At 43.6% G+C, this 19581-nt stretch overlaps 1 protein-coding gene across 5 annotated transcripts in view; it reads left to right on the top strand.

Moving 5' to 3' along the window:
* The window catches only part of TMEM200A (transmembrane protein 200A), an 81396-nt gene that overhangs the window by 9650 nt on the left and 52165 nt on the right, over positions 1 to 19581 (top strand). For 2 of the 5 annotated variants that reach the window (XM_082474777.1, XM_082474778.1), the window contains exon 1: positions 20 to 715. The exons of 1 other annotated variant lie outside the window; for it this stretch is intronic. The gene's annotated coding sequence lies outside the window, so the exon portion shown is untranslated. Of the gene's footprint in view, positions 1 to 19; positions 716 to 8112; positions 8366 to 14323; positions 14944 to 19581 lie in introns of those variants that run through there. 2 more of the 5 variants (XM_082474780.1, XM_082474779.1) reach the window with 2 other exon arrangements.

Genomic DNA, 19581 nt, shown 5'->3' with positions numbered 1-19581 from the left:
GTCTTGGGGGCTGGGGGTCCTGGAGGGAGAGGATTGGATTTTGTCTGCATCCTCGAGGAGGAGGCTGGCGGCGAGATTGGGGGCGGCCGGGCCGGGGGCGTTCCCACGGGTCGTGGACGGCGTGGCCACGCTCCTGGTAGCCCGCCCGGCCCCCTGCACCCCGTGCCCAGCCTCCTCTTCGGCGCTTGGGGCGTGAGGTTCGGTGGGCATCTTTCGGGAGCCGAGCGGAAAACTTTTCCCTTCCCAGCCCCCGGTCCCTTTTGTCTTTCTTGCGCGGCGGCGGCGACGACTGAGCAGCGACTCCCTGTCCCCTGCCCGGCTCACCGCGCCGGGTGACCTCCGAGGGCGGGAGCGCTCGGACTCCGTGCGCCCTACGGCTGCGGCCGGCGTCCCGGCGACCCACGGCGGGCACACACAGCGACGCGCCCCCCGCCCAGAGGCCGCCGCCGCCACTCCCCTCCGCCGGCCCGCACCCCTCGCCGCCCGCCCCCTCGCCTGACTCATCCGCCCGCCGTGGCAGCGCCGCGCCCGCTGCCCGAGCCCCGCCGGGATGGGGAGGGAGAGCGCGGCTGCCCGCGGCTGCCGAGCTTCCTGCTGACGCCCCCGACCCCGCCGCCTCCTTCGCTCGGCTCCGGAGGCGCCCGAGGTCCCACCAGCTCCGGGAGTGAGAGCCGCGACAGGCGACCGGACCCCCGAGGCCCCGAGCTCGGGACAGGTGAGGGGGAAGGAAAGGGTGCTGCCGGCGGTGGGGAGGTGGGTGGGCAGTCGGTGCAGCTGAAACGGAGCGCTGCTTTATTCCCCCTTCCCCGCCCCGCTTGGGACCCCGGAGTTAGGGTAAACACGGTCTCCTGAAGTTTGGGAAATAAACCAAGCCCGCCGTCAGTTCCGGACTCCCCAGTCCTCAGAGCGCAAGAGCAGCCGTGCGGGGCAGCCTCCCAGGACCCGGGGCCTTGGAGCGCCTGGCTGGGTTTCTCCAAGCTACACCCTCCTTTGTCTCCGTTCCAGAGAGTCGGCATTCTCTGTAAAGATGTCCACAGCGTAATTTATAGTAGTCCTTGGCAAGAGCAAAGTGTGGTCAGGGTTTCCTAAAGCAATATCTGTATGTGGTAGTATCTTCGCAGGCGAAATGGAGACGCGAAGCAATTGTTTGCCAAGTTCAGCACTATTCTTCTCCCTATGGAGTCTGTCCTTAAGAGAAAGGGCTGAGGGTTTGAAAAATTTTCTCCATTAATCATTCTTTTGCTATAATTAATTGCCCAAGCCAACATTTCACATTTTGTAGGTACAAGCTCTCTGTGTGTATTTACTGCCGCTAGATTTCGACTGAGAAGTATGTGTATGTGTGTGTGAGGTGATATTTGTAATAAGAACAGTTCACTATTTCAGTGCCAGTTTCAGGCATTGGTAATGCCAGAAAGTCAGATGCTTCACATTTATGTAATTTACTCATGGAAGTCAGACCAAGTACACCTTAGTCTGGTGTTGGACTAAGTATGTTGGGCTAAAGTGTCTCTTACCCGGATTTTTCTTCTAAAGACCTTCAGAAGTAGTTGTGGACCACTGTATATACAGAAAACATTTCAAGAATCAACAACTATTCTTATTTGTCAGTAAGAATATTGAACTCTTAGGTTTTGCTGTCAAACCGAGTTCTGAGATACACTTTCTGTAGTGCTTTATGAATAAATTATTACCAACTCCTATGAAAGCTATTTACTTTGCTGGTTTGTCATGTCTTGCATTATGGAAACACTTATAAAATGACCTTCAAGTTTGTTATTTGGCTACTGATACTAGAATATATTACCATTTTGTAAAAAGTAGGCTAAATTTCGAAACTTCTCAAATCTTACTTTATTTTTCCACTACTTTTTCCCCATACAGAAGCATCTGCTTTAGTTTCATGCTTTTCAAACAGCTTAAGTGAAGAATATGCATCTTCTTAAGAGAAAGTAATGCTTCTATTAAGTAGAAACTATAGTTAAATGCCTTAGTAATGTCATGAGGTATTTTTTACTCAAAATATATATACTGAAGGGTTAGGAATTATTTTCTCTAATGAAGTCCTACTACAGAGCTCATAATTGTGAGATGACTTAGGTATAACTTGTAACCCTGGTTATAATTAGCTTTGTATCCTAGGCTGGGGAATCTTTCAGTGAAAGAGAGTTGTGTGGGGAGCTTCTGTATGCAATTTCCAGGCTGCTGGCACATAGAGATTTACCTGTTGCTTCTGAGTCAGGTCCAGAGAACACATGTAGTATTCCAAAGGCACCCATAAGCAGAATGGATTCTTCAGAAACTATCATTGTAAAGAATGATGGCTGCACTTGTATTCCAACTTGGAAGAATTATTAGTGAAGCTTTTGAATCTTCCCAGAGTTAGATTGCTGTACTTGGACTTTTGTAGTTTCAGAATTTTGACAACAGCTCATTGGACAGAGAAAGATAACTACTGACATACAGGGGGAGTGGATTTGAACAGTTTGTTTAAATTCTCTTATTCCCATGATAATTCTCAGCATAAAGGGAAAGAAATTCTTTTTATTTAGGAAAATAGATAAGAACAAAAATAAAAGCAGATGTCACTTTTTACATTTCTTAAACAAAATTAGTAGAAGATAAAATAGTCTTCATGGTAATGCATATTACTTATCAATAGAATGTACAGTCTAAAAGAGGAGGCAGTTTTAAAATAAATTTCATTTAGTGTTGCTCTCCCTAAATGGGAGACCGCATGGGGAGTTCGGTCAAGCAGAACACATTTGCAAAAAGAACTTGTGTAGAGATGGAAAAAACAAATCTGCAGTGAGTTGGACCCCTCATTTTATGACGGAAGATATGATTTGCAGTTTTATCAAGTGTATTCATTTCAGGACTTGATATGTTTTGTCTGCTAAGGTCTGATATGTGCCCAAGCATTCAAAAAACATGGGTGAACCCTTGTTATGGTGCCAGGCTTGCTGAAGGACAGCATAGTAGCCTCTCTTATGGGAGCTTACAGGCTGGCGGGGAGGGGACTGGAAAATGTGCCATAGATCGCTGAGCACCTGGAATAGTCCTTGAGCATCACGGGACTGGTTCACACTGGGGAGCAGGATGGTGGATTTCCAAGGACACTGGATGGGGAGTTGGAAAACCCAAGTTGTTGTCCTGGCTGAGACACTAATGATGTGGCCCTGGGTATGTTTCTAGGCTTTTCTGAGCCTCTCTGCTTTCATCGACAGACCAAGGACTTTGTGATCTTTTCATCCTCTTTTTAAAATGCTGCCTGATGAGGAGAAATCAGGATGTGTGGGTGATGGTGGGGTGGTGAGTAGAGTTTGGGTTGGGGGAAGACAGGCTGGAGAAGACAGGCTGTGCTGGACACAGGGAAAGAATAATGACCATGATAATAGAAGGTCGAGGAGATCCGACCTGGGGCATCTGGCCCATCATTGGTTATATGAGTTTAAAATACATAACAAAGTAATAAATAGCAACATTCACTTAGTACTTGATGGTTTTCGATGAATTTTCACACATAATGCCAATTGATTTTCATTACAACCACAAGAGTTTATTCAGGCAGAAAGGTGGTGAAACCAGGAGTAATTTCTCAAAGCACGTTTGCACCAGTACGCTCCATTGCCTTTCTGTAGAAACAGGAAAAGCTAGAACACACTTTGGAAACCCTGTGTAAATGGGAGAGAGATATAAGGGTGGCTTCAGATTTTAGTGGGGTTTCAAATTTCCTAGTAAAAATTTAGGTTACATTCTGGAAGATAAGAATCTCCAATTGTGAGATCAAGACCTGACACGTCTGGAATTCTGATTGTTAATCTTTAGTTTGATTACTCCTTTTCTGGGCTTCCTCCTCATCTCATCTCCCTCCCCATCCTCAGCAGGAGTTCTGGTGATATGATTATTACAGTCATTGATAAGACTTTTCCAAGAGTTTTGAGTGCAATTGGAAAAAGGAAGTTCTCATATAAAGGTGGGGATTCTTGGACCATTGTACTGTTAATTAATGGGATATGTTCCAATAGCAAACTGTGCTTTGGAAACTGTCACCGGAGGTGAAATTACACAAAATTCATGGGAATGTGAGCAAAGTGTGAAGGTGTGGATCTGTGCATTCCTTCCTACAGTGCCCTTGTCACTCTGCTCCAAGCACTAAAGGGGAGTCAAGTGCACTAAAGGGGGTCAAGCCTCCTCCCCCTCCCCCTGTGTTCCTGTGGAAGGGAGCTGATCAGGATTCATCTGGTTATACACTCGAGGGACCTACATTTAACTGCGTTCGGCAGAAAAAGTAGATTTATTGGCTCATGTGACTGGAAAGTCCAAACGTGGACTTTGCTTTAGTCATGGCTGGAACCCAGAACCTCACATGACTTTGTTAAGGTTCTTTCTCTCTCTCCCCATTTCTCAGCTTCTCTTCTTTCTGAATCAGCTTCATTCTGAGGCCTCTTTCTACGTACTAAGAAAGGTGACCACTGTTAGTTCCAAACCTGCATCCTTGGGCTTTTGATCCATAGGAAAGAGAGGTCTTGTCTCTTCCAGGTCCCATTTATAGAAATCTCCTGAAAGGGCTATGGTTGGCCCTGCTATGGAGGTCATTGAATCAGTCTCTGTGTCCAGCAGAGACTGCTACTGTGATAGTCTTGGACTGGATCATGTGCCCAACCCTGTATATATGTGATGCTAGTGGTGGGATGGGGAAAAGGGGACCGGTAGAGGCACCATGATTGACAGTTCTGTTGAGGTCATATAGATCTCCCAAGACAATGAGGCTGCCAATCAAAAACAACATGTCTATTATTGCGGAGACTTGCCCCCTCCATTTATTTTTTAAATTTTATTTATTTATTTATTTATGGCTGTGTTGGGTCTTCGTTTCTGTGCGAGGGCTGTCTCTAGTTGTGGCAAGCGGGGGCCACTCTTCATTGCGGTGTGCGGGCCTCTCACTATCGCGGCCTCTCTTGTTGCGGAGCACAGGCTCTAGACGCGCAGGCTCAGTAGTTGTGGTTCACGGGCCCAGCCGCTCCACGGCATGTGGGATCTTCCCAGACCAGGGCTCGAACCCATGTCCCCTGCATTGGCAGGTGGATTCTCAACCACTGCGCCACCAGGGAAGTCCCCGCCCCCTCCATTTTGAGACAGCCACTTGCACAACGATGTGAAGTTTGCACATGGAAGCAACTCAGGTGACCACGGCCATGCAAATTCCAGAAGTGGGACCTTCCTCCCAGCCAAGGCAAAGCTAGGTGATGAAATAATTCCCTCCATGTCTAGACTTTGCTAAGAGGACCCAGAATATTATTGAATGAGGAGCCCACCATTTATCCATGTCCATGTGCTTTTAGCAAATACCCCTGTGCCTTATTTCCAGCCTAGGGATCTTATTTCCAGAAGCCCTGGTCTTCTAGGGATCATTTGATTAGAGACCCCTACTTTGGGCATTATGAGATTAGAGACCCAGTGACACAGTGACAGTTTGAACAAGGAAGTAAAGTGATGAACACAGAACTATTGTTTATACAAGTTTATTGAGTTTGTGGGAAATGGGCAGACGGGAGGCAGCAGGCACAGATTAGGGTTACCACTTAGGAGACCTAAGGTAATAGGCCCCAAATTAGAATACTGGCATGTGTGAGCAACATTATTAAGGTCTGGTGAGGATGAAGGAGCATCTGTGTTGACAAAAACATTGGTAGGATGAAACAGATCAAGGGGAACCAAACCAGGAAGGTAGGCTGGGCCAGTAGGTGAAGTGGCTGTGTGTTGTAGGTAGATTCATAGCAACTGGACTGTATCGAAAGGAGGCCTGTGGCCACCACGTGTCCTAGGGGCAAAACCTTTATATGTGTAGCACTGACATTAATTAAAGACCTACCTAGTATGCCAAGTCCCATGTTAAATGCTTTACATTCATTATGTTATTGACATCTCATAAAAGCCCTCTACTGTGAGAAAGCTGAAAGTTAGGGAGGTAAATAAGTTGCTCAAGGTTATGTGGTCATTAAGTGGTAGACCTGGGATTCAAACCCTGGCAGTCTGAAACAAAAGCCTGTGCTTAAACTATGCAACACCACCTCTCAAAGTCAAGGTCAGAATCTAGTATATCAGGCCAAATTGAAGGATGGGCCCCAAATTGGGCCTCCCAGTAGGCAACCAGAGTGCCAGAAGTCCAGGTCAGACAGAGGGGATGGAATAGAGGCTATCAGGGTGAAGGTGTAGAGCATTCGTGCTCAGTGGCAAACTGGACAAGAGTGCCACAGGAAGAATAGAACAGGCGTAGATTCTTGGTTTGGGGGGGTACAGGGAAGAAAGTGAGTGGGGGCAGCATCAGGAAGTTGAATAGGTGGGCAGATCAATAGAACTAGAGCTTGATGGTTAATCTGAGAACAGGAACTCTGCCATCTGCCCTGCTTTAAATATCCTTCATGGTGTAAGTCAATAAGAATACGGCATGGGCAGCTCCTTAGAGGGAGACGGAGTTCTATTAGTTGTCAGGCACTCTTAGGGGAAAAAAGAGCTAACATTTGTAGAGCATCTGCCATGTGCCTTAGATACATAATCTCACCAAGTCTTCATTAGACTCCTGGGAGGAGATATATTTCGGCTCTTTTTTTTTTTTTTTTTTGAGCAAGGTAATGAAGGCTTAGAGAAGTTAAATTACTTGCCTGAGCTCCTGGAGCCAGACTGGAAAATGAAGGAGCTGTCATGGAAACCAAGATATATCTGTATCTCCACCCCATCCTGGATCTTCAGGGAGTCATCCTGGTCCTGGCAGGGCAAGGTCAATTTCAAGTCTGGTCCATAGACGTGGGGAAGTCAACAGGGATGTATGGTTGGGAAGGGAGATCGTGAGTGAACGTTTAGACATGTGAATGTGAGCTGAGAGCAGGTCACCTGAACAGCGTTGTCCAGCAGGACTGTATCCGGCTTTGGCAGAAAACTTAATAACCTGGTAGGTTTTTCCCCCTCAGTGCAGGATCGCTATCATCATGCAGGATAGATACGTCAGCAAGTCAGATGTTCGGAGGGCTTAATTTTAGTCACTGACTTCAGTTGAAGAGAAGGGACCTCTGCCAGCTGCCATGGCCTGAATTTACCTTTATACACAAAGGTACTTTTCCCAGAAATATGATAAATAAGAAATAGATACATACATGGAGAGAGTTGGAGAGAGAGGAAGAGCATTAGCACATACAGAATGTAGCAGGTATGTGGAATACACTCCAGCTATAAAGGTCTATACTTGAAGATGCTCTAAATGAAACTATTTGCTGATGAAATATGAGTGATATATCATTCCCCAACAAATGCAAGGTCAAATTGGTCTCTGTGTAGATTTATGACTGGATGTAGATGTTCGCTGTGTGCAGTGAACTGTGTATACATATGATAAGAAGAAGGGGAATGAAAAGGTAAGTGAAAAGAAATATTTGAGACATAGTTTTGAGAATTCATAGCCTATTTGGGGAGGTAAGACAACCATGCATAAACTTTTAAAGCAGCACAGTGGAATAATATGATTTCAGAGTTGGCAGGATCTTTCAGAGAGTAATCAGTATCACAGTGTTAGCCAGTATTATGAAATACAAACTGAATAGTAGCAGATGAACATAAATGTTATGGAAACTAAAAGGAGTGGAACCATCTGAAACCTGGAAGGCTGATCAGGGGAAGCTTCTGGGAGTTCTGATAAGTATGGGCAGAAAGAAGAGACAAGCGTATTCCAGGTAGGATGACTAAACTTCTCAATGAGCCAGAGACCACTGGGAAATGACGTGTAGCTGAACAGGTTGGGTTTGCTACTTGTTACAGTGAGGGAAAAGGTACACCACAGGAAAACATGGGGTGTCGCAGTAAAAGGGTGTTAGAAATGCATGATTATAGGATTTGGTCTTGTAAGTGATTTGGGAGAGGGTTTAAAGAAGCAGGGCTTTGCTCTGCATTGAAGCAGGGATAATGCTATGAGTTTGTATCTTAATAAGTCTTATCTAGAAGGAGCAAGACTAGAGAGGCTGACATTATAATTGGCAAAGATGCAGCAAATACTCATTAGCCAGATTAGGAGGATATTGGTCATTTTGGGATAATATTTGTGTTTTTGTTTGTGTTCAGATAGGATTACACAGTGGTCTTGTTCCTGTCCTGATTCATCACGGTCACAGAGTGGCCTCGTCTGGTGTGGATGCACTGTGAAATCATTTCCATCCAACAGGAGAACCCCAGGGCCAGCTCCCTAATGTCAGGTCTACTGTGCTCTTTCATAAACTGGAAATTATATTCCAAAGTGTATCTGATTTCATGCACCAACCGAGATTCCCATTACAATATGATCCTGTTCGTGAATTCTTCTCTTGGAGTTATTGAGGTGATTTTCTTCCTATTTTGTAAAATTTTATTTAATACCATTTATTAAGTTCCCACTGTTTACCAGGTACCCTGTTAGATTCTGGGGAGGTCAGGATGACAAGGATCTCAAGAATCTCATAATCTAATGAGAGAACTGCACGCAAGTCAGTGACTGTGATGCCTTGAAATAAAGCTGGTAGGGATATGAGAATAGGTAAAGAAGAATAGGGGCTCCTGGGATGAAAGTGATGCTGAGAAAGGGTAGGCTCTTTTACAGACAGTGAGCTAATCACAGAGGTGCTGATAGGTTGGCAGCTGCTAAGGTATGTTTGCAGTTTTGAGAATCAGCATCTTTGGGCTGAAATGCAGTATGAATCCAAAGATTCTCAGTCCTCTCTCTAAGCTGATCTTGGTATAGAAGAGGCATGCATTTTTGGCTCACTTGGCAAAGCAAATATCAGATCAGCTCAGTGCAAGTATGAGAACATACATGTGCAAGTATTTGTGATACAGTAGACTTAGCATTTCTGAAGGGGTGTTATTATTTCTAATAAAAGCAATACATGCTTCTCATGAAAACTTTGGAAAATACAGTAACTATAAAAAAAATCAGGGAGAAAATCTGTCTATAATCCCATGCCCCAAAAGCACCCATAACAGTTTGGCATTTTTCTTCCCCTTTATATTTAATGAAGTTTTTCCATAGTTAATAACATATTACAATGTGCTCTGTTTGCTTAACCTTGTGTCCTAAATATTTTCCAGCTTCTCCGCAAGCGTTATTAGTGTTGTATAATATTTGATTGTATGATTTACCATAATTTATTAACTATTCCCTTAAGATTGGACCGTTAGGCTGTTTCCAAATAACTGGTCTTATAACTGGCATTTTGATGAAATCTTTGTTCATGTTTCAGATTACTTCTTTAAGCAAGATCCATGGAAATGTAATTCCTGGGTCAAAGAGTGTAAATATTTTAAGACCTTTGGTACTTAATGCCAAACTGATTTTCAGAGTAAGTGAACTTGTGATTGACAATGCAGGGGAATCCCCCCTCACCGTGCCTGCACTAGGGGTTTATTTATTTTTTTCTTAAATGAGAAAAGCTACCATTTCAAAATGAGTAACAGTTATGCCAACTGCTGATTTTGTTCCTTTGTACCAAAACCTCTCTTTTAGAGTGGAGGTTCGTCAAATGTTATGATGAACCACTCGATTTAAAAAAATTTACTCACAAAGTGGTCCTGAATATTCAGATAGGGATCCATGACAGAGAGAAAATTAGCTTGTGAATGACTTTTTTAAAACATTAATTAATTAATTTATTTATTTATGGCTGTGTTGGGTCTTCATTTCTGTGCGAGGGCTTTCTCTAGTTGCAGCAAGTGGGGGCCACTCTTCATCGCGGTGCGCGGGCCTCTCACTATCGTGGCCTCTCTTGTTGCGGAGCACAGGCTCCAGACGCGCAAACTCAGCAATTGTGGCTCACGGGCCTAGTTGCTCCGCGGCATGTGGGATCTTCCCAGACCAGGGCTCGAACCCGTGTCCCCTGCATTGGCAGGCAGATTCTCAACCACTGCGCCACCAGGGAAGCCCATGAATGACTTTTTAAAGCCAATGACAGGCAGGCACATCGTGCGAGGGCACACTTCAGACTGTAGTGTGGAGAACCTGCGAGTGAAGGTGATGCTGGACAAAGGCCCCACTTTTTGGAGCAAACGCTCTGCCAGCCCCGCCCCTGTAGCTTGGCAGTCAGGCCCTCGCAGTCCTGGAATTGTGGAACATTTGGGACTGTTGCGCTCGTGGTCCCTACACTGTTGGAAGGGGCTGTCACCCAGGGAGCATGGTCTGTTTTGTTTCAGGGCTGTGCTCTCAGCAGGCGACCCAGGAGCAGTTAGTGCTGATGGGTAGAACTTGAGGTCGGCTGTGCCCTAAGGTAGGATGTGAACACCTGAGGGATAGCTCCTCCCGAGGCCCTCTGCCCTCTTAGTCACTGATCCCCCCAAAATGAACCAAACGAAGATCCTGAATTTGGAAACTTCTGGTTTTACTCCCTCTCCCAAAGGCAAGCCAACCATATCGAAGTGTCCGGTTTTCAGAGTGATAAACCTTGCCTTATTCCACAAGAAGGAGGAACTTGGAGTTTATTCAGACCTCTGTGGGGTGTTTATTGCCCCAAAACATTGCTTGAGACTACAAAGGAACTATTGAACTTTACCATAGCAGTCAATTTGAGGTGGTTTTTGAGTGCCTGTTTCAATGTTTCCACAACTGCTCTTTTGCTGCAGAAATAATTCACAACGACAATAAAAATACTTCTGGTTTTCTTCTAAAAGTTGGAGAATATTATTATAGTGTTATGACTCCATTTTCTTCTGTGGATCTCAGTCAATAATTTTGAGCAATATTATTTTCATTCATTTGTTCACCAAATCATTATTTACTGAGATTCATTCAGTAGTTGCAGTTGAATTATATTTATGACCCATTTTGTCAAATGTGAGGTGTGCCTTACACCATGATAGTGTAGAAAACCAGGTAGGAAAGTATGACCTATACATTTATTATTTGCTCTCTGATGAAACATATAAAAGTTCATCATGCATAACGTAGTAAATGCAAGCTCTGTAGGAAGTTCATTCACTAATAACTGATTCAATAAATGTTACCTGCCGGGAGCTGGGGATAGGGTAAAGATCAAAAGAAAGGTTGTGGTGGAGTGTACATCCTAAATGAGGAAGACAAGTCAGTTTCAGGAAGTAGAAAGTCCTATGAGAAAAGGAAGGAACCTGATGTAACAGAGTGCCTGGGGTTCTGTAGATCAGAAAGTCAGGAAAGACCTCTCTGGGTTTGTCATTTGAACTAAGACCAGCCTTGCATATTGGGGAGGGGAGTAGGCTTTATTTTCAGGGCACTGGGAAGCCATTAGAAGGTGTTTCTTCTGGAACATGATGTTTGAGGTCATTTATTAAAAATAGTGGTTGAGGTTTAGAATGCTAAGCAATATTGTGATGATGGTGTTGGAGCTGGGAACAAAAGCAACGTTCGCGTTAAAAACTCCCTGTGTAGTTCTGCTCAAGATGTGCCCTACGTCATTATGTGGCTGAAGGCATCCCATAAATAGTATATCCACCTTCAAAGGGTTTTTAATATGACTACAAATATTCTATATTAATATAAGTATAGTTCTGTCCATAAAATATAAACAGCTTAATCAGTCCACTGTGAAGTTTTTATGTAAAGCTTATATTTTTTTAACTGTGCCTAGCATAGTGACTTGTGTACTGTATGAATTCAGTAAATGTTTGCTGAATTAATTATATTGAATCTTCTATACTGTCAGTAAAATATCACCCTACGATATAAAATCACATTTAAGACAGTATTTTCATGAAAAGACCAAATCATTTCTTAGAAAAAAATTTAGATAAAATTTAGACAAAATGTTAACTGTACTCTGAATATTAATAATAATTTTCAATTATAGTCAAAATTAAAAATTGAAATATTGAAAATAAAAATCTAATACCCAGCTATAATTATCTTCTTTATATGCAGTATAGGTGGAAGTCTCTGGAAAGTCCACATGTTAGATAAAGCTTTCATTAGCATCAGTTGGTTTTATCACACTCTAACACATGTGGAAATTCCTTATTTATTTTATGAGTCTCCCAATCGTTGAATCAACCTCTATTCAGAACTCTTCTGCCAACACCGGTGTAGTGGAACATAGATGATAATAGCATATAATTAGTGATGCTTGTTAAGCTCATTGTTTTCCGGGAGACCGAGTTCAAAATATACTTATTGAGTCATCAGACATTTATGGAGAGTGGGCCAAGTGCCATCCACTGTGGTCAGTTCTGGAAGTTAACAGGCTTCTCGCGAGGAACTCACAGTGCAGAGAGCAATCTGGTACATACTTGGAGCAAGGGTGAGAGTTTTGAAAGATGATCTTTGGGTCTCCCTGAGTCTAAGCTTGGGGAAAGGAGATGGTAGTGAGTGAAACTGTGCATTATTTCACAGAAGCCTTCAATGTGGAATTTGGTTAGGTTTTTTTTTTTTTAAAAGACAGATTACAAAAAGAAGACAAAGATAAAAAAGGCAGCACGTGCCATCCATCTTTCGGTAACAAGGCCACCTGCGTCCCGATTCTCATGTCTACTGATATGACCTTGGGGGTTCCCCAGCTGCCATTGACTCAGTGTTCATTTGGCAGGAGACCCAGGGACTGGCAACATCCCCCTGCCTCCCCCAACACACAACCCCATGAACCCTGCCCCCTTGGCTCACCAGCCTTGGGGTCTAGGGACCTAAGCTCCCCCTCCACGTCCTCATGGGCACCACTCCTCCAGACCGTCACATACTCCTGCAGCTTTAGATCTGCTGTCTTCTCGGTTGCTAATAGAGCATCACTTATTCATTGCTTTATTCATTCACTCATTCAATAAATATTTTCTGAGTACCTACTAATTTAGGCACTGGATATATAACAGGAAACAAAATGAAGTTCCTCAGGAGACAGACAATACATGTATACTTTCTTGTGACAAGTAATATGAAGAATGAAGCACAGCTCAGGGACGGAGAGCACTGGGACAGGGGTAGTGTGGCCTAGTCACGGAAAGGCCCTGTGATCAGGTCTGATGTTTGAGCAGAGACCTGAATGAAAGGGAGGGAAGGACTCATTAGAAGGTCTGGGGGAGAGGAGAGTGCCAGGCAGAGAGCAGGAAGTGCAAAGGCAGGAGGAGGCAGCAGGGGAGGTGGGAGTTGGCTTGGAATGTTTGAATAGCAAAGAGGCCAGTGTGATTAAAACAGAGCAGGGGCTTACAGAGGGCCTTGGGGCCATGAGGGAACTGTGGACTTTAGTCTGAGTAGCATAAGAGACATCTGCCAGGATCCTAACCTACAGTGGGGGCTTTGCTGGGCCCAGTCCTCGTGGTCCTCAACTAGTCTCAGAAGGGAATATGCAGCGAGTGGAGGCCTAGGTGTTCTGCCTCATCACCTGTAGGCCCTACCTGATGGGCCTGAACTCCAGTTCAGGATTCTCAGCAGTGATGTGATCCAATGAAAGTGACACTGATAAAGACTTTGAAGCAAGAATAACCCAGAGAATTCCAAAGGAGATGTTTTACTTTGGGTGTGAGCAAAATTTTGCTGTGGATTGGAAACTGTGCATTCACCGATCAGAGTGTGAGAGCCATGAGGAGACTTTTTCATACAACAGTAAGAAATCTGAAGTCTGGAGAAGCAGTCCGCTTTTGCTAAAGTTCACTTACTAAGTATTAGATGCAGATACAGGATTAAAATCCAGGCCTTTCTCCTCCTGATCTTGGCTCTTGAAGAATGGGGTGACATACGTGGGTTAAGGGAGAGAAACATTGTGAAATTTGGCCAGAGATTAGCTACCTAATAAGAACCAGGACTGTCAGGGTTAATGACTTGGCGCATGCCCAGAAGACCTCCTTAAATATCAGCATTCATTTGGTCGAGAGATGCTCATGGAGCAACTGCTGTGTTCTGCTTACTGACTGCGTGTGGTGCAGGGGGAGCAGCGAGCTGTGTTCACAGGGTGCACATGGAGCTGATGCTCTAGTAACGGGGGCAAAAAATTACGTCATAAATAATAAGTGTGGGACTTCCCTGGTGGCGCAGTGGTTAAGAATCTGCCTGCCAATGCAGGGGACATGGGTTCAAGCCCTGGTCCGGGAAGATCCCACATGCCGCGGAGCAACTAAGCACGTGTGCCACAACTACTGAGCCTGTGCTCTAGAGCCCGCGAGCCACAACTACTGAGCCCGCGTGCCACAACTACTGAAGCCTGTGTGCCTTGAGCCCATGCTCCACAATAAGAGAAGCCACTGCAATTAGAAGCCCACACACTGCCACGAAGAGTAGCCCCTGCTCGCCTCAGCTAGAGAAAGCCCGCGCACAGCAACGAAGACCCAACACAGCCAAAAATAAATAAATAAATAAAATAAATTTATATTAAAAAAAAATAAGTGTGATTCGTGGCATAAAGACACACAGGTTGCTAGGAGAGAGGGTCATGAGTCAGAGGGTCAATGAAGGCTCCCCTGAGAAATGTAAGATGGGACCAGAGACGAGAGGAGCTTGTCTGGAGAAGATGCTTGCCAGAAAGGAAAACCCAAGCAGGGAGGTTGAGGAAGGAAGGAGTCGGGTTGTTTTTGAAGGACAGAAAGCAAGCCCTGTTATTGGTCAAAGTGAGCAGGGGAGAGACGGTGGAAGGAAAAGCTGTAAGCTGGGCCAGCCATTATGCAGTGCCCTGAGGGAGATTGTAAGGGTTTGATATTTGATCCAAAGAGCAGGCTTTGAAAAAAAGAGGAATGACATGAACTGATTTGCATTTAGGTATCATTCTAGGAGTTTCCTGGTGAAGGAGTTGGAAGAAGCAAGAATGCATAAAGGAAGAGATAGGGCCTTCGATCGGTGGCAGTGATGTTCGAGAGACGTGGACAGAGTAAAGACAGGTTTTGAAGGCAGAACCAGCAGACACTGGTAACTGAGAGCATGTGGGAAAATGTGGGCCAAGATCCTCCAAGATTTTAGCATGGATGGTGGTAGTATTCATACAGGTGAGGAAGACTTTTCCTAAGTTCTGTTCATGAGTTCAGTTTTGGACATGTTACATTTGAGTTTCAGGTGAGATATCCCAGCGGAAAGGGCAAGTAGGCTTTTGGACAGATGGGTGTGGAGGTCAGATGATAAATCTATAATGGAGACATAAATTTGAGAGTCCTTAGCTTGTAGTTGGTAATAAAGTCATGGAGAGAATAGAGACCAAACAAAGAAGGTGACTTAGGAGCATGCTTTGGGGATTTCCACATTTAAGGGTGGTTAGAGAAACATACAGAGAAGTAGCAACCCTGGAGGTAGGAGAAAAGCCAACGGTGTGATGTAATTCATGAAAAGTACGTGGTATTAGCAAGAAAGCTTTGTTTGCCTGCTCCTTACTGAGCCCTTTCTGAAGATTTAAGTTCAATTTCTTTCTCCAATTAAACTTACAAGTGCAACGGTGATGTAGTTTAACCTATAAACTTTTGGGTGAAATGGGATTAGAAATTGCTGAAAATCTTTTTTTGAATTCCATGTCATAGTTGTTGATGCTAAATTAGAACAGAATAAATGCACGAATCATACCTTCACAAAAAAATCATGATAGAATAGCATATCTGAAGGTCATTTTCATTATCATGCTGGTTACTCATCTATTCCTACTATCAGTTCCACTGCTGCCTTCCAATTTGGTAGGTCTTTGAACTTTTTAAAGCATTTGCATATACACTTCTTATTTAAATTTTTTTTTTAATTTTTAATTTATTTTTTAAATTTTATTTATTTTTTAAAAGATTTATTTATTATTTATTTATTTTATTTATTTTTGGCTGCATCGGGTCTTAGTTGCAGCATGCGGAAACTTCGTTGTGGCATGTAGGATCTTTCACCATAGCACGCAGGTTTCTCTCTAGTTGTGGCGTGCGGGCTTCTCTCTAGTTGTGGTGCACCGGTTTTTCTCTTCTCTGGTTGTGGCATGTAGGCTCCAGGGTGCGTGGGCTTTGTAGTTGTGGCGTGTGGGTTCCAGAGCACGTGGGCTCTGTAGTTTGCAGCAAGCAGGCTCTCTAGTTGAGGTGCGTGATCTCAGTAGTTGTGGCACACGGGCTTAGTTGCCCCGCAGCATGTGGGATCTTAGTTCCCTGACCAGGGATCAAATCCACATCCCCTGTATTGTAAGGTGGATTCTTTACTACTGGACTATCAGGGAGGTCCCCATATATACTTTTTAAAAATTGAGACATAATTGATGTATAATATATTAGTTTCAGGTATACAACATAATGATTTAATATATGTATGTATTGTGAAATGCTTACCACAATAAGTCTACTTAAATTAACATCCATCAAATTAACGCATAGTTACAAATTTTTTTTCTTGTGATGAGAATTTTTGAGATCTACTCTCAGCTACTTTCAAATATACAATACAGTATTATTAACTATAGTCACCATGTTGTACATTACATTCCCCAGGACTTATTTATTTTAAAGCATTACTAGGTCATATGTTATCTATGTGACAGGCATTTTAAAGCTGTTTTCTCTTCCAGGACACTATAAGGAAAGTATATAATTTAAAAGAGAGTTGCTTGAATAGCTAGCAAAAGACTCAGAGGATTACCCTGGCTCTTATTACAATCGCATTTTAGCTCATTAAAATTGAAGAGAAAAGACACCTGTTATTTGAGGTTGCCTTTAGCCTCCCCACTTGGGAGCTTAGCTTAGCCCATTCTGTGTGTGACAGGGGACCCTGAGGGAGCATCACATCCTTGTTCTTGTGTTTTCCTACAGGAAAAGACACAGTGGAAAGTCACCAGTAGTACGTGAAACTAATGTGCAAAAATAAAAATCATCCTTGTGTGCGCATTGTCACATTAGAGGGGATTAACTACATTTACATTTTCTCTAATCTTCTAATGTAGTCTTTTCATTTTTTAATATTTTTCTTCATATTAAAAGATTATTTAAGATTCAGGAATAACCTTATTTATAGTATGAAGTTATCAAAGCACTTAATAGTGCTATTATGTCCATAGTACTTTCTTAAGTTATGATTGACAAGTATATAATAAAAAAACTCTCCTGGACTTTGAGTCCTTTGGGAGTTTGCACCTTGCTGCCCAGGGTCCCCTGTGTCAATGAGAATCCTCCAGACCTCCTTTGGCACCTTTCTTTCGTTATTTGAATGCTTAGAAGGTGAGCTTACCACTGGTTTTATCCATAAGTTTTATCCACTGGCATAAGTGTCCATCAGTTACATAAGACTTTCACAGCGATGTGTCCTAAGAAGTAGTGCCAGATACTGCTGGCTATATTTGATGATCTGTCTTCTTGTTTGCTCCCAACCAAAAAACAATTTTTCTTTTTCCAAATGTGTGCCTCTGTGTGAACCATTTCTGAAGATAACCTTTGAGGAGAGAAGTGGGGCCGTTTTCCGGTTCAGAGAGGACTTTTTATAACTAGTCACGGAAGTTGACTTCCCTGTGGATAACTATGTCTGGTGCAGAAGATGAATGAGAAATAGCTGTCAGCTCTGGATTACTGTGCTGGGGACTCCAGTAACTTCTCTGCAAGTGCAGTTCTTTTAGAATGTCAGCCATCTTTCTGTACAACTGCAGTACATTGAGTGACGTTCCCTAAGCTGCCTTGTGCTATGTCAGACACACGTTATAGCATGATATTATTCCTGCAGAGTGGGAGAAAGCCTTTTTTTTTTTTTTCTGTCGAGGCGCACATATAAAAAGCAGTTTGTGGAAAGAGGCAGAGTGCCATTTTAAAATTTAAGTGTAGGCACCAGAAAGGTTTATATGGGTCTTATCCTTTAGCTCTATAGTTTAGCCGATGAGATTTGAGGAATTGCTAATTAAAGGTTAACTTTTGAAAGGCTGGTTCCTGGACCTGCTGGACCATCTCTGAGTGGGATCCCATCTCTTACCTGCATTTTCTCTTCCATTCATTCCAGAATCCCTATCACCTCGCTGTCTAGCTGAAGTGGCTCCCCTTCAAAGATACTTTTTAAATATAGAGTCAACTTTTGATTATCTGGGCTATTTATGATTTAAGTGAGATTTTGTTTGGAAAAAAAAGAGTCCCATTGCCAGGGATAATTTGAAAATCACTGGAGAATTTGAGCTTTACACCCTAAAAGCTATGTGATCTTGGTCAAGTTACTTAACCTCTCTGAGCCTTAGTTCACTCTCCCTAGCGTGGGACAGCATGACTTCCTTGGAAGCATGGTTGGGTTATAAAAGGTCATGTAAGTAAAGGGTCTGGCACAGCGTGAGGCACGAAGTGGAAACAGTATGAGGCAGCAAGTCTGGGCGTCCTGTCATTCCAGAACATAGCCAGAGGAGGAGTGTTCAATGACAGTAGATAATCTAGTCCTTTTCTTGGCCTTTTTCTCCACTGGCTCCCACCACCATGCCTTTGTTTTGCGCACACAGTCTGTGGGATAAAACTGTTATCTCTGCCTGTTACCTAAGATGAAATCCTTTCTCCTGGGAGAGTTGGTTGCACTTTCCTGCACCTCTGAGATGCTTTGCTCATGCCAGCAGTTAAGCCTGATCCACAAAGAGTGACTTCTCTACCTTCTGTCTCTGTTCTAGACTGAAGTGTATAAGTAGTAAAAGTGGACCTAATGCCTCCTTCAGGACAACAAAAAGAATTGAATGGAGAGTGGAAGGGGAATTATTTTTTTCCATTGGTGGTGGTACCACCAGGAATGTTACCAAAAAATAGAACCACTTCAGCTTTTTGGAGACCAGTGGACAGGGGTCTCAAGAAAGGCAGCAGCCCCACGAGCAGTAGGGGTATGGGATGAAGAGATACAAACTAACTGCTATGCGTAACATAGATAAGCAACCAGGATATACTGTATAGCACTGGGAGTTATAGCCATTATCTTGTAATGAAACTAATTTTGAAACTAATATAATATTGTAAATCAGCTATACTTCAATAAAAAAACAAAAGAAGTACCTCCTCCCCACCCCCAGAAAGGTTCTTTCTCTGTCTTCTTGGGGCAGGGGCAAGGTAGATGCATCAAGCAGCCAAGTTTCTGCTCCTAAGTCTGCTAAGTTCCTGCTATTAAGTTTCTTCTGTGACCAGGCTCCTCTAGACACCTGCTCTGGCCCCCTAGGGACTCCATACCGGAAGTAAACCCTCTTACCTGATGAATGGTGTGAGCTCCTTATGGCCAGTTGTGGTGTTCTATTAAGTTTAAGACTCCTCTCTAATTTCTGAATTGTCAAATTCAGTTGAATTAAAACAGCAGCTCTGAGGGGTTTATGAACCCCTGTAGTAGCATCAGGTGGGATAGTGTCACCTTGGTTGATGGGCAGGTCTTATCAAGCCAAAGGTATTAACTAGTTCAGAGGAAGAGCTGCCCTAGACTTAGTAGCTTTCCTCTCTTTTTTGAAAAAAAGAGTCCCATTGCCAGAGATAATTTGAAAATCACTGGAGAATTCGAGCTTTACACCCTAAAAGCTGTGTGATCTTGGTCAGGTTACTTAACCGCTCTGAGCCTTAGTTCACTCTCCCTAGCGTGGGACAGCATGACTTCCTTGGAAGCATGGTCGGGTTATAAAAGGTCATGTAAGTAAAGGGTCTGGCACAGTGTGAGGCACGAAGTGGAAACGGTATAAGACAGCAAGTCTG

The sequence above is a fragment of the Balaenoptera physalus genome (assembly GCF_965194825.1).
Source record: "Balaenoptera physalus genome assembly, chromosome: 9".
In the NCBI taxonomy this organism is placed as follows: Eukaryota; Metazoa; Chordata; class Mammalia; order Artiodactyla; family Balaenopteridae; genus Balaenoptera; species Balaenoptera physalus.
The sequence above is the reverse complement of the archived record's forward strand: the minus strand, read 5'-3'. Positions and strand labels throughout refer to the sequence as shown.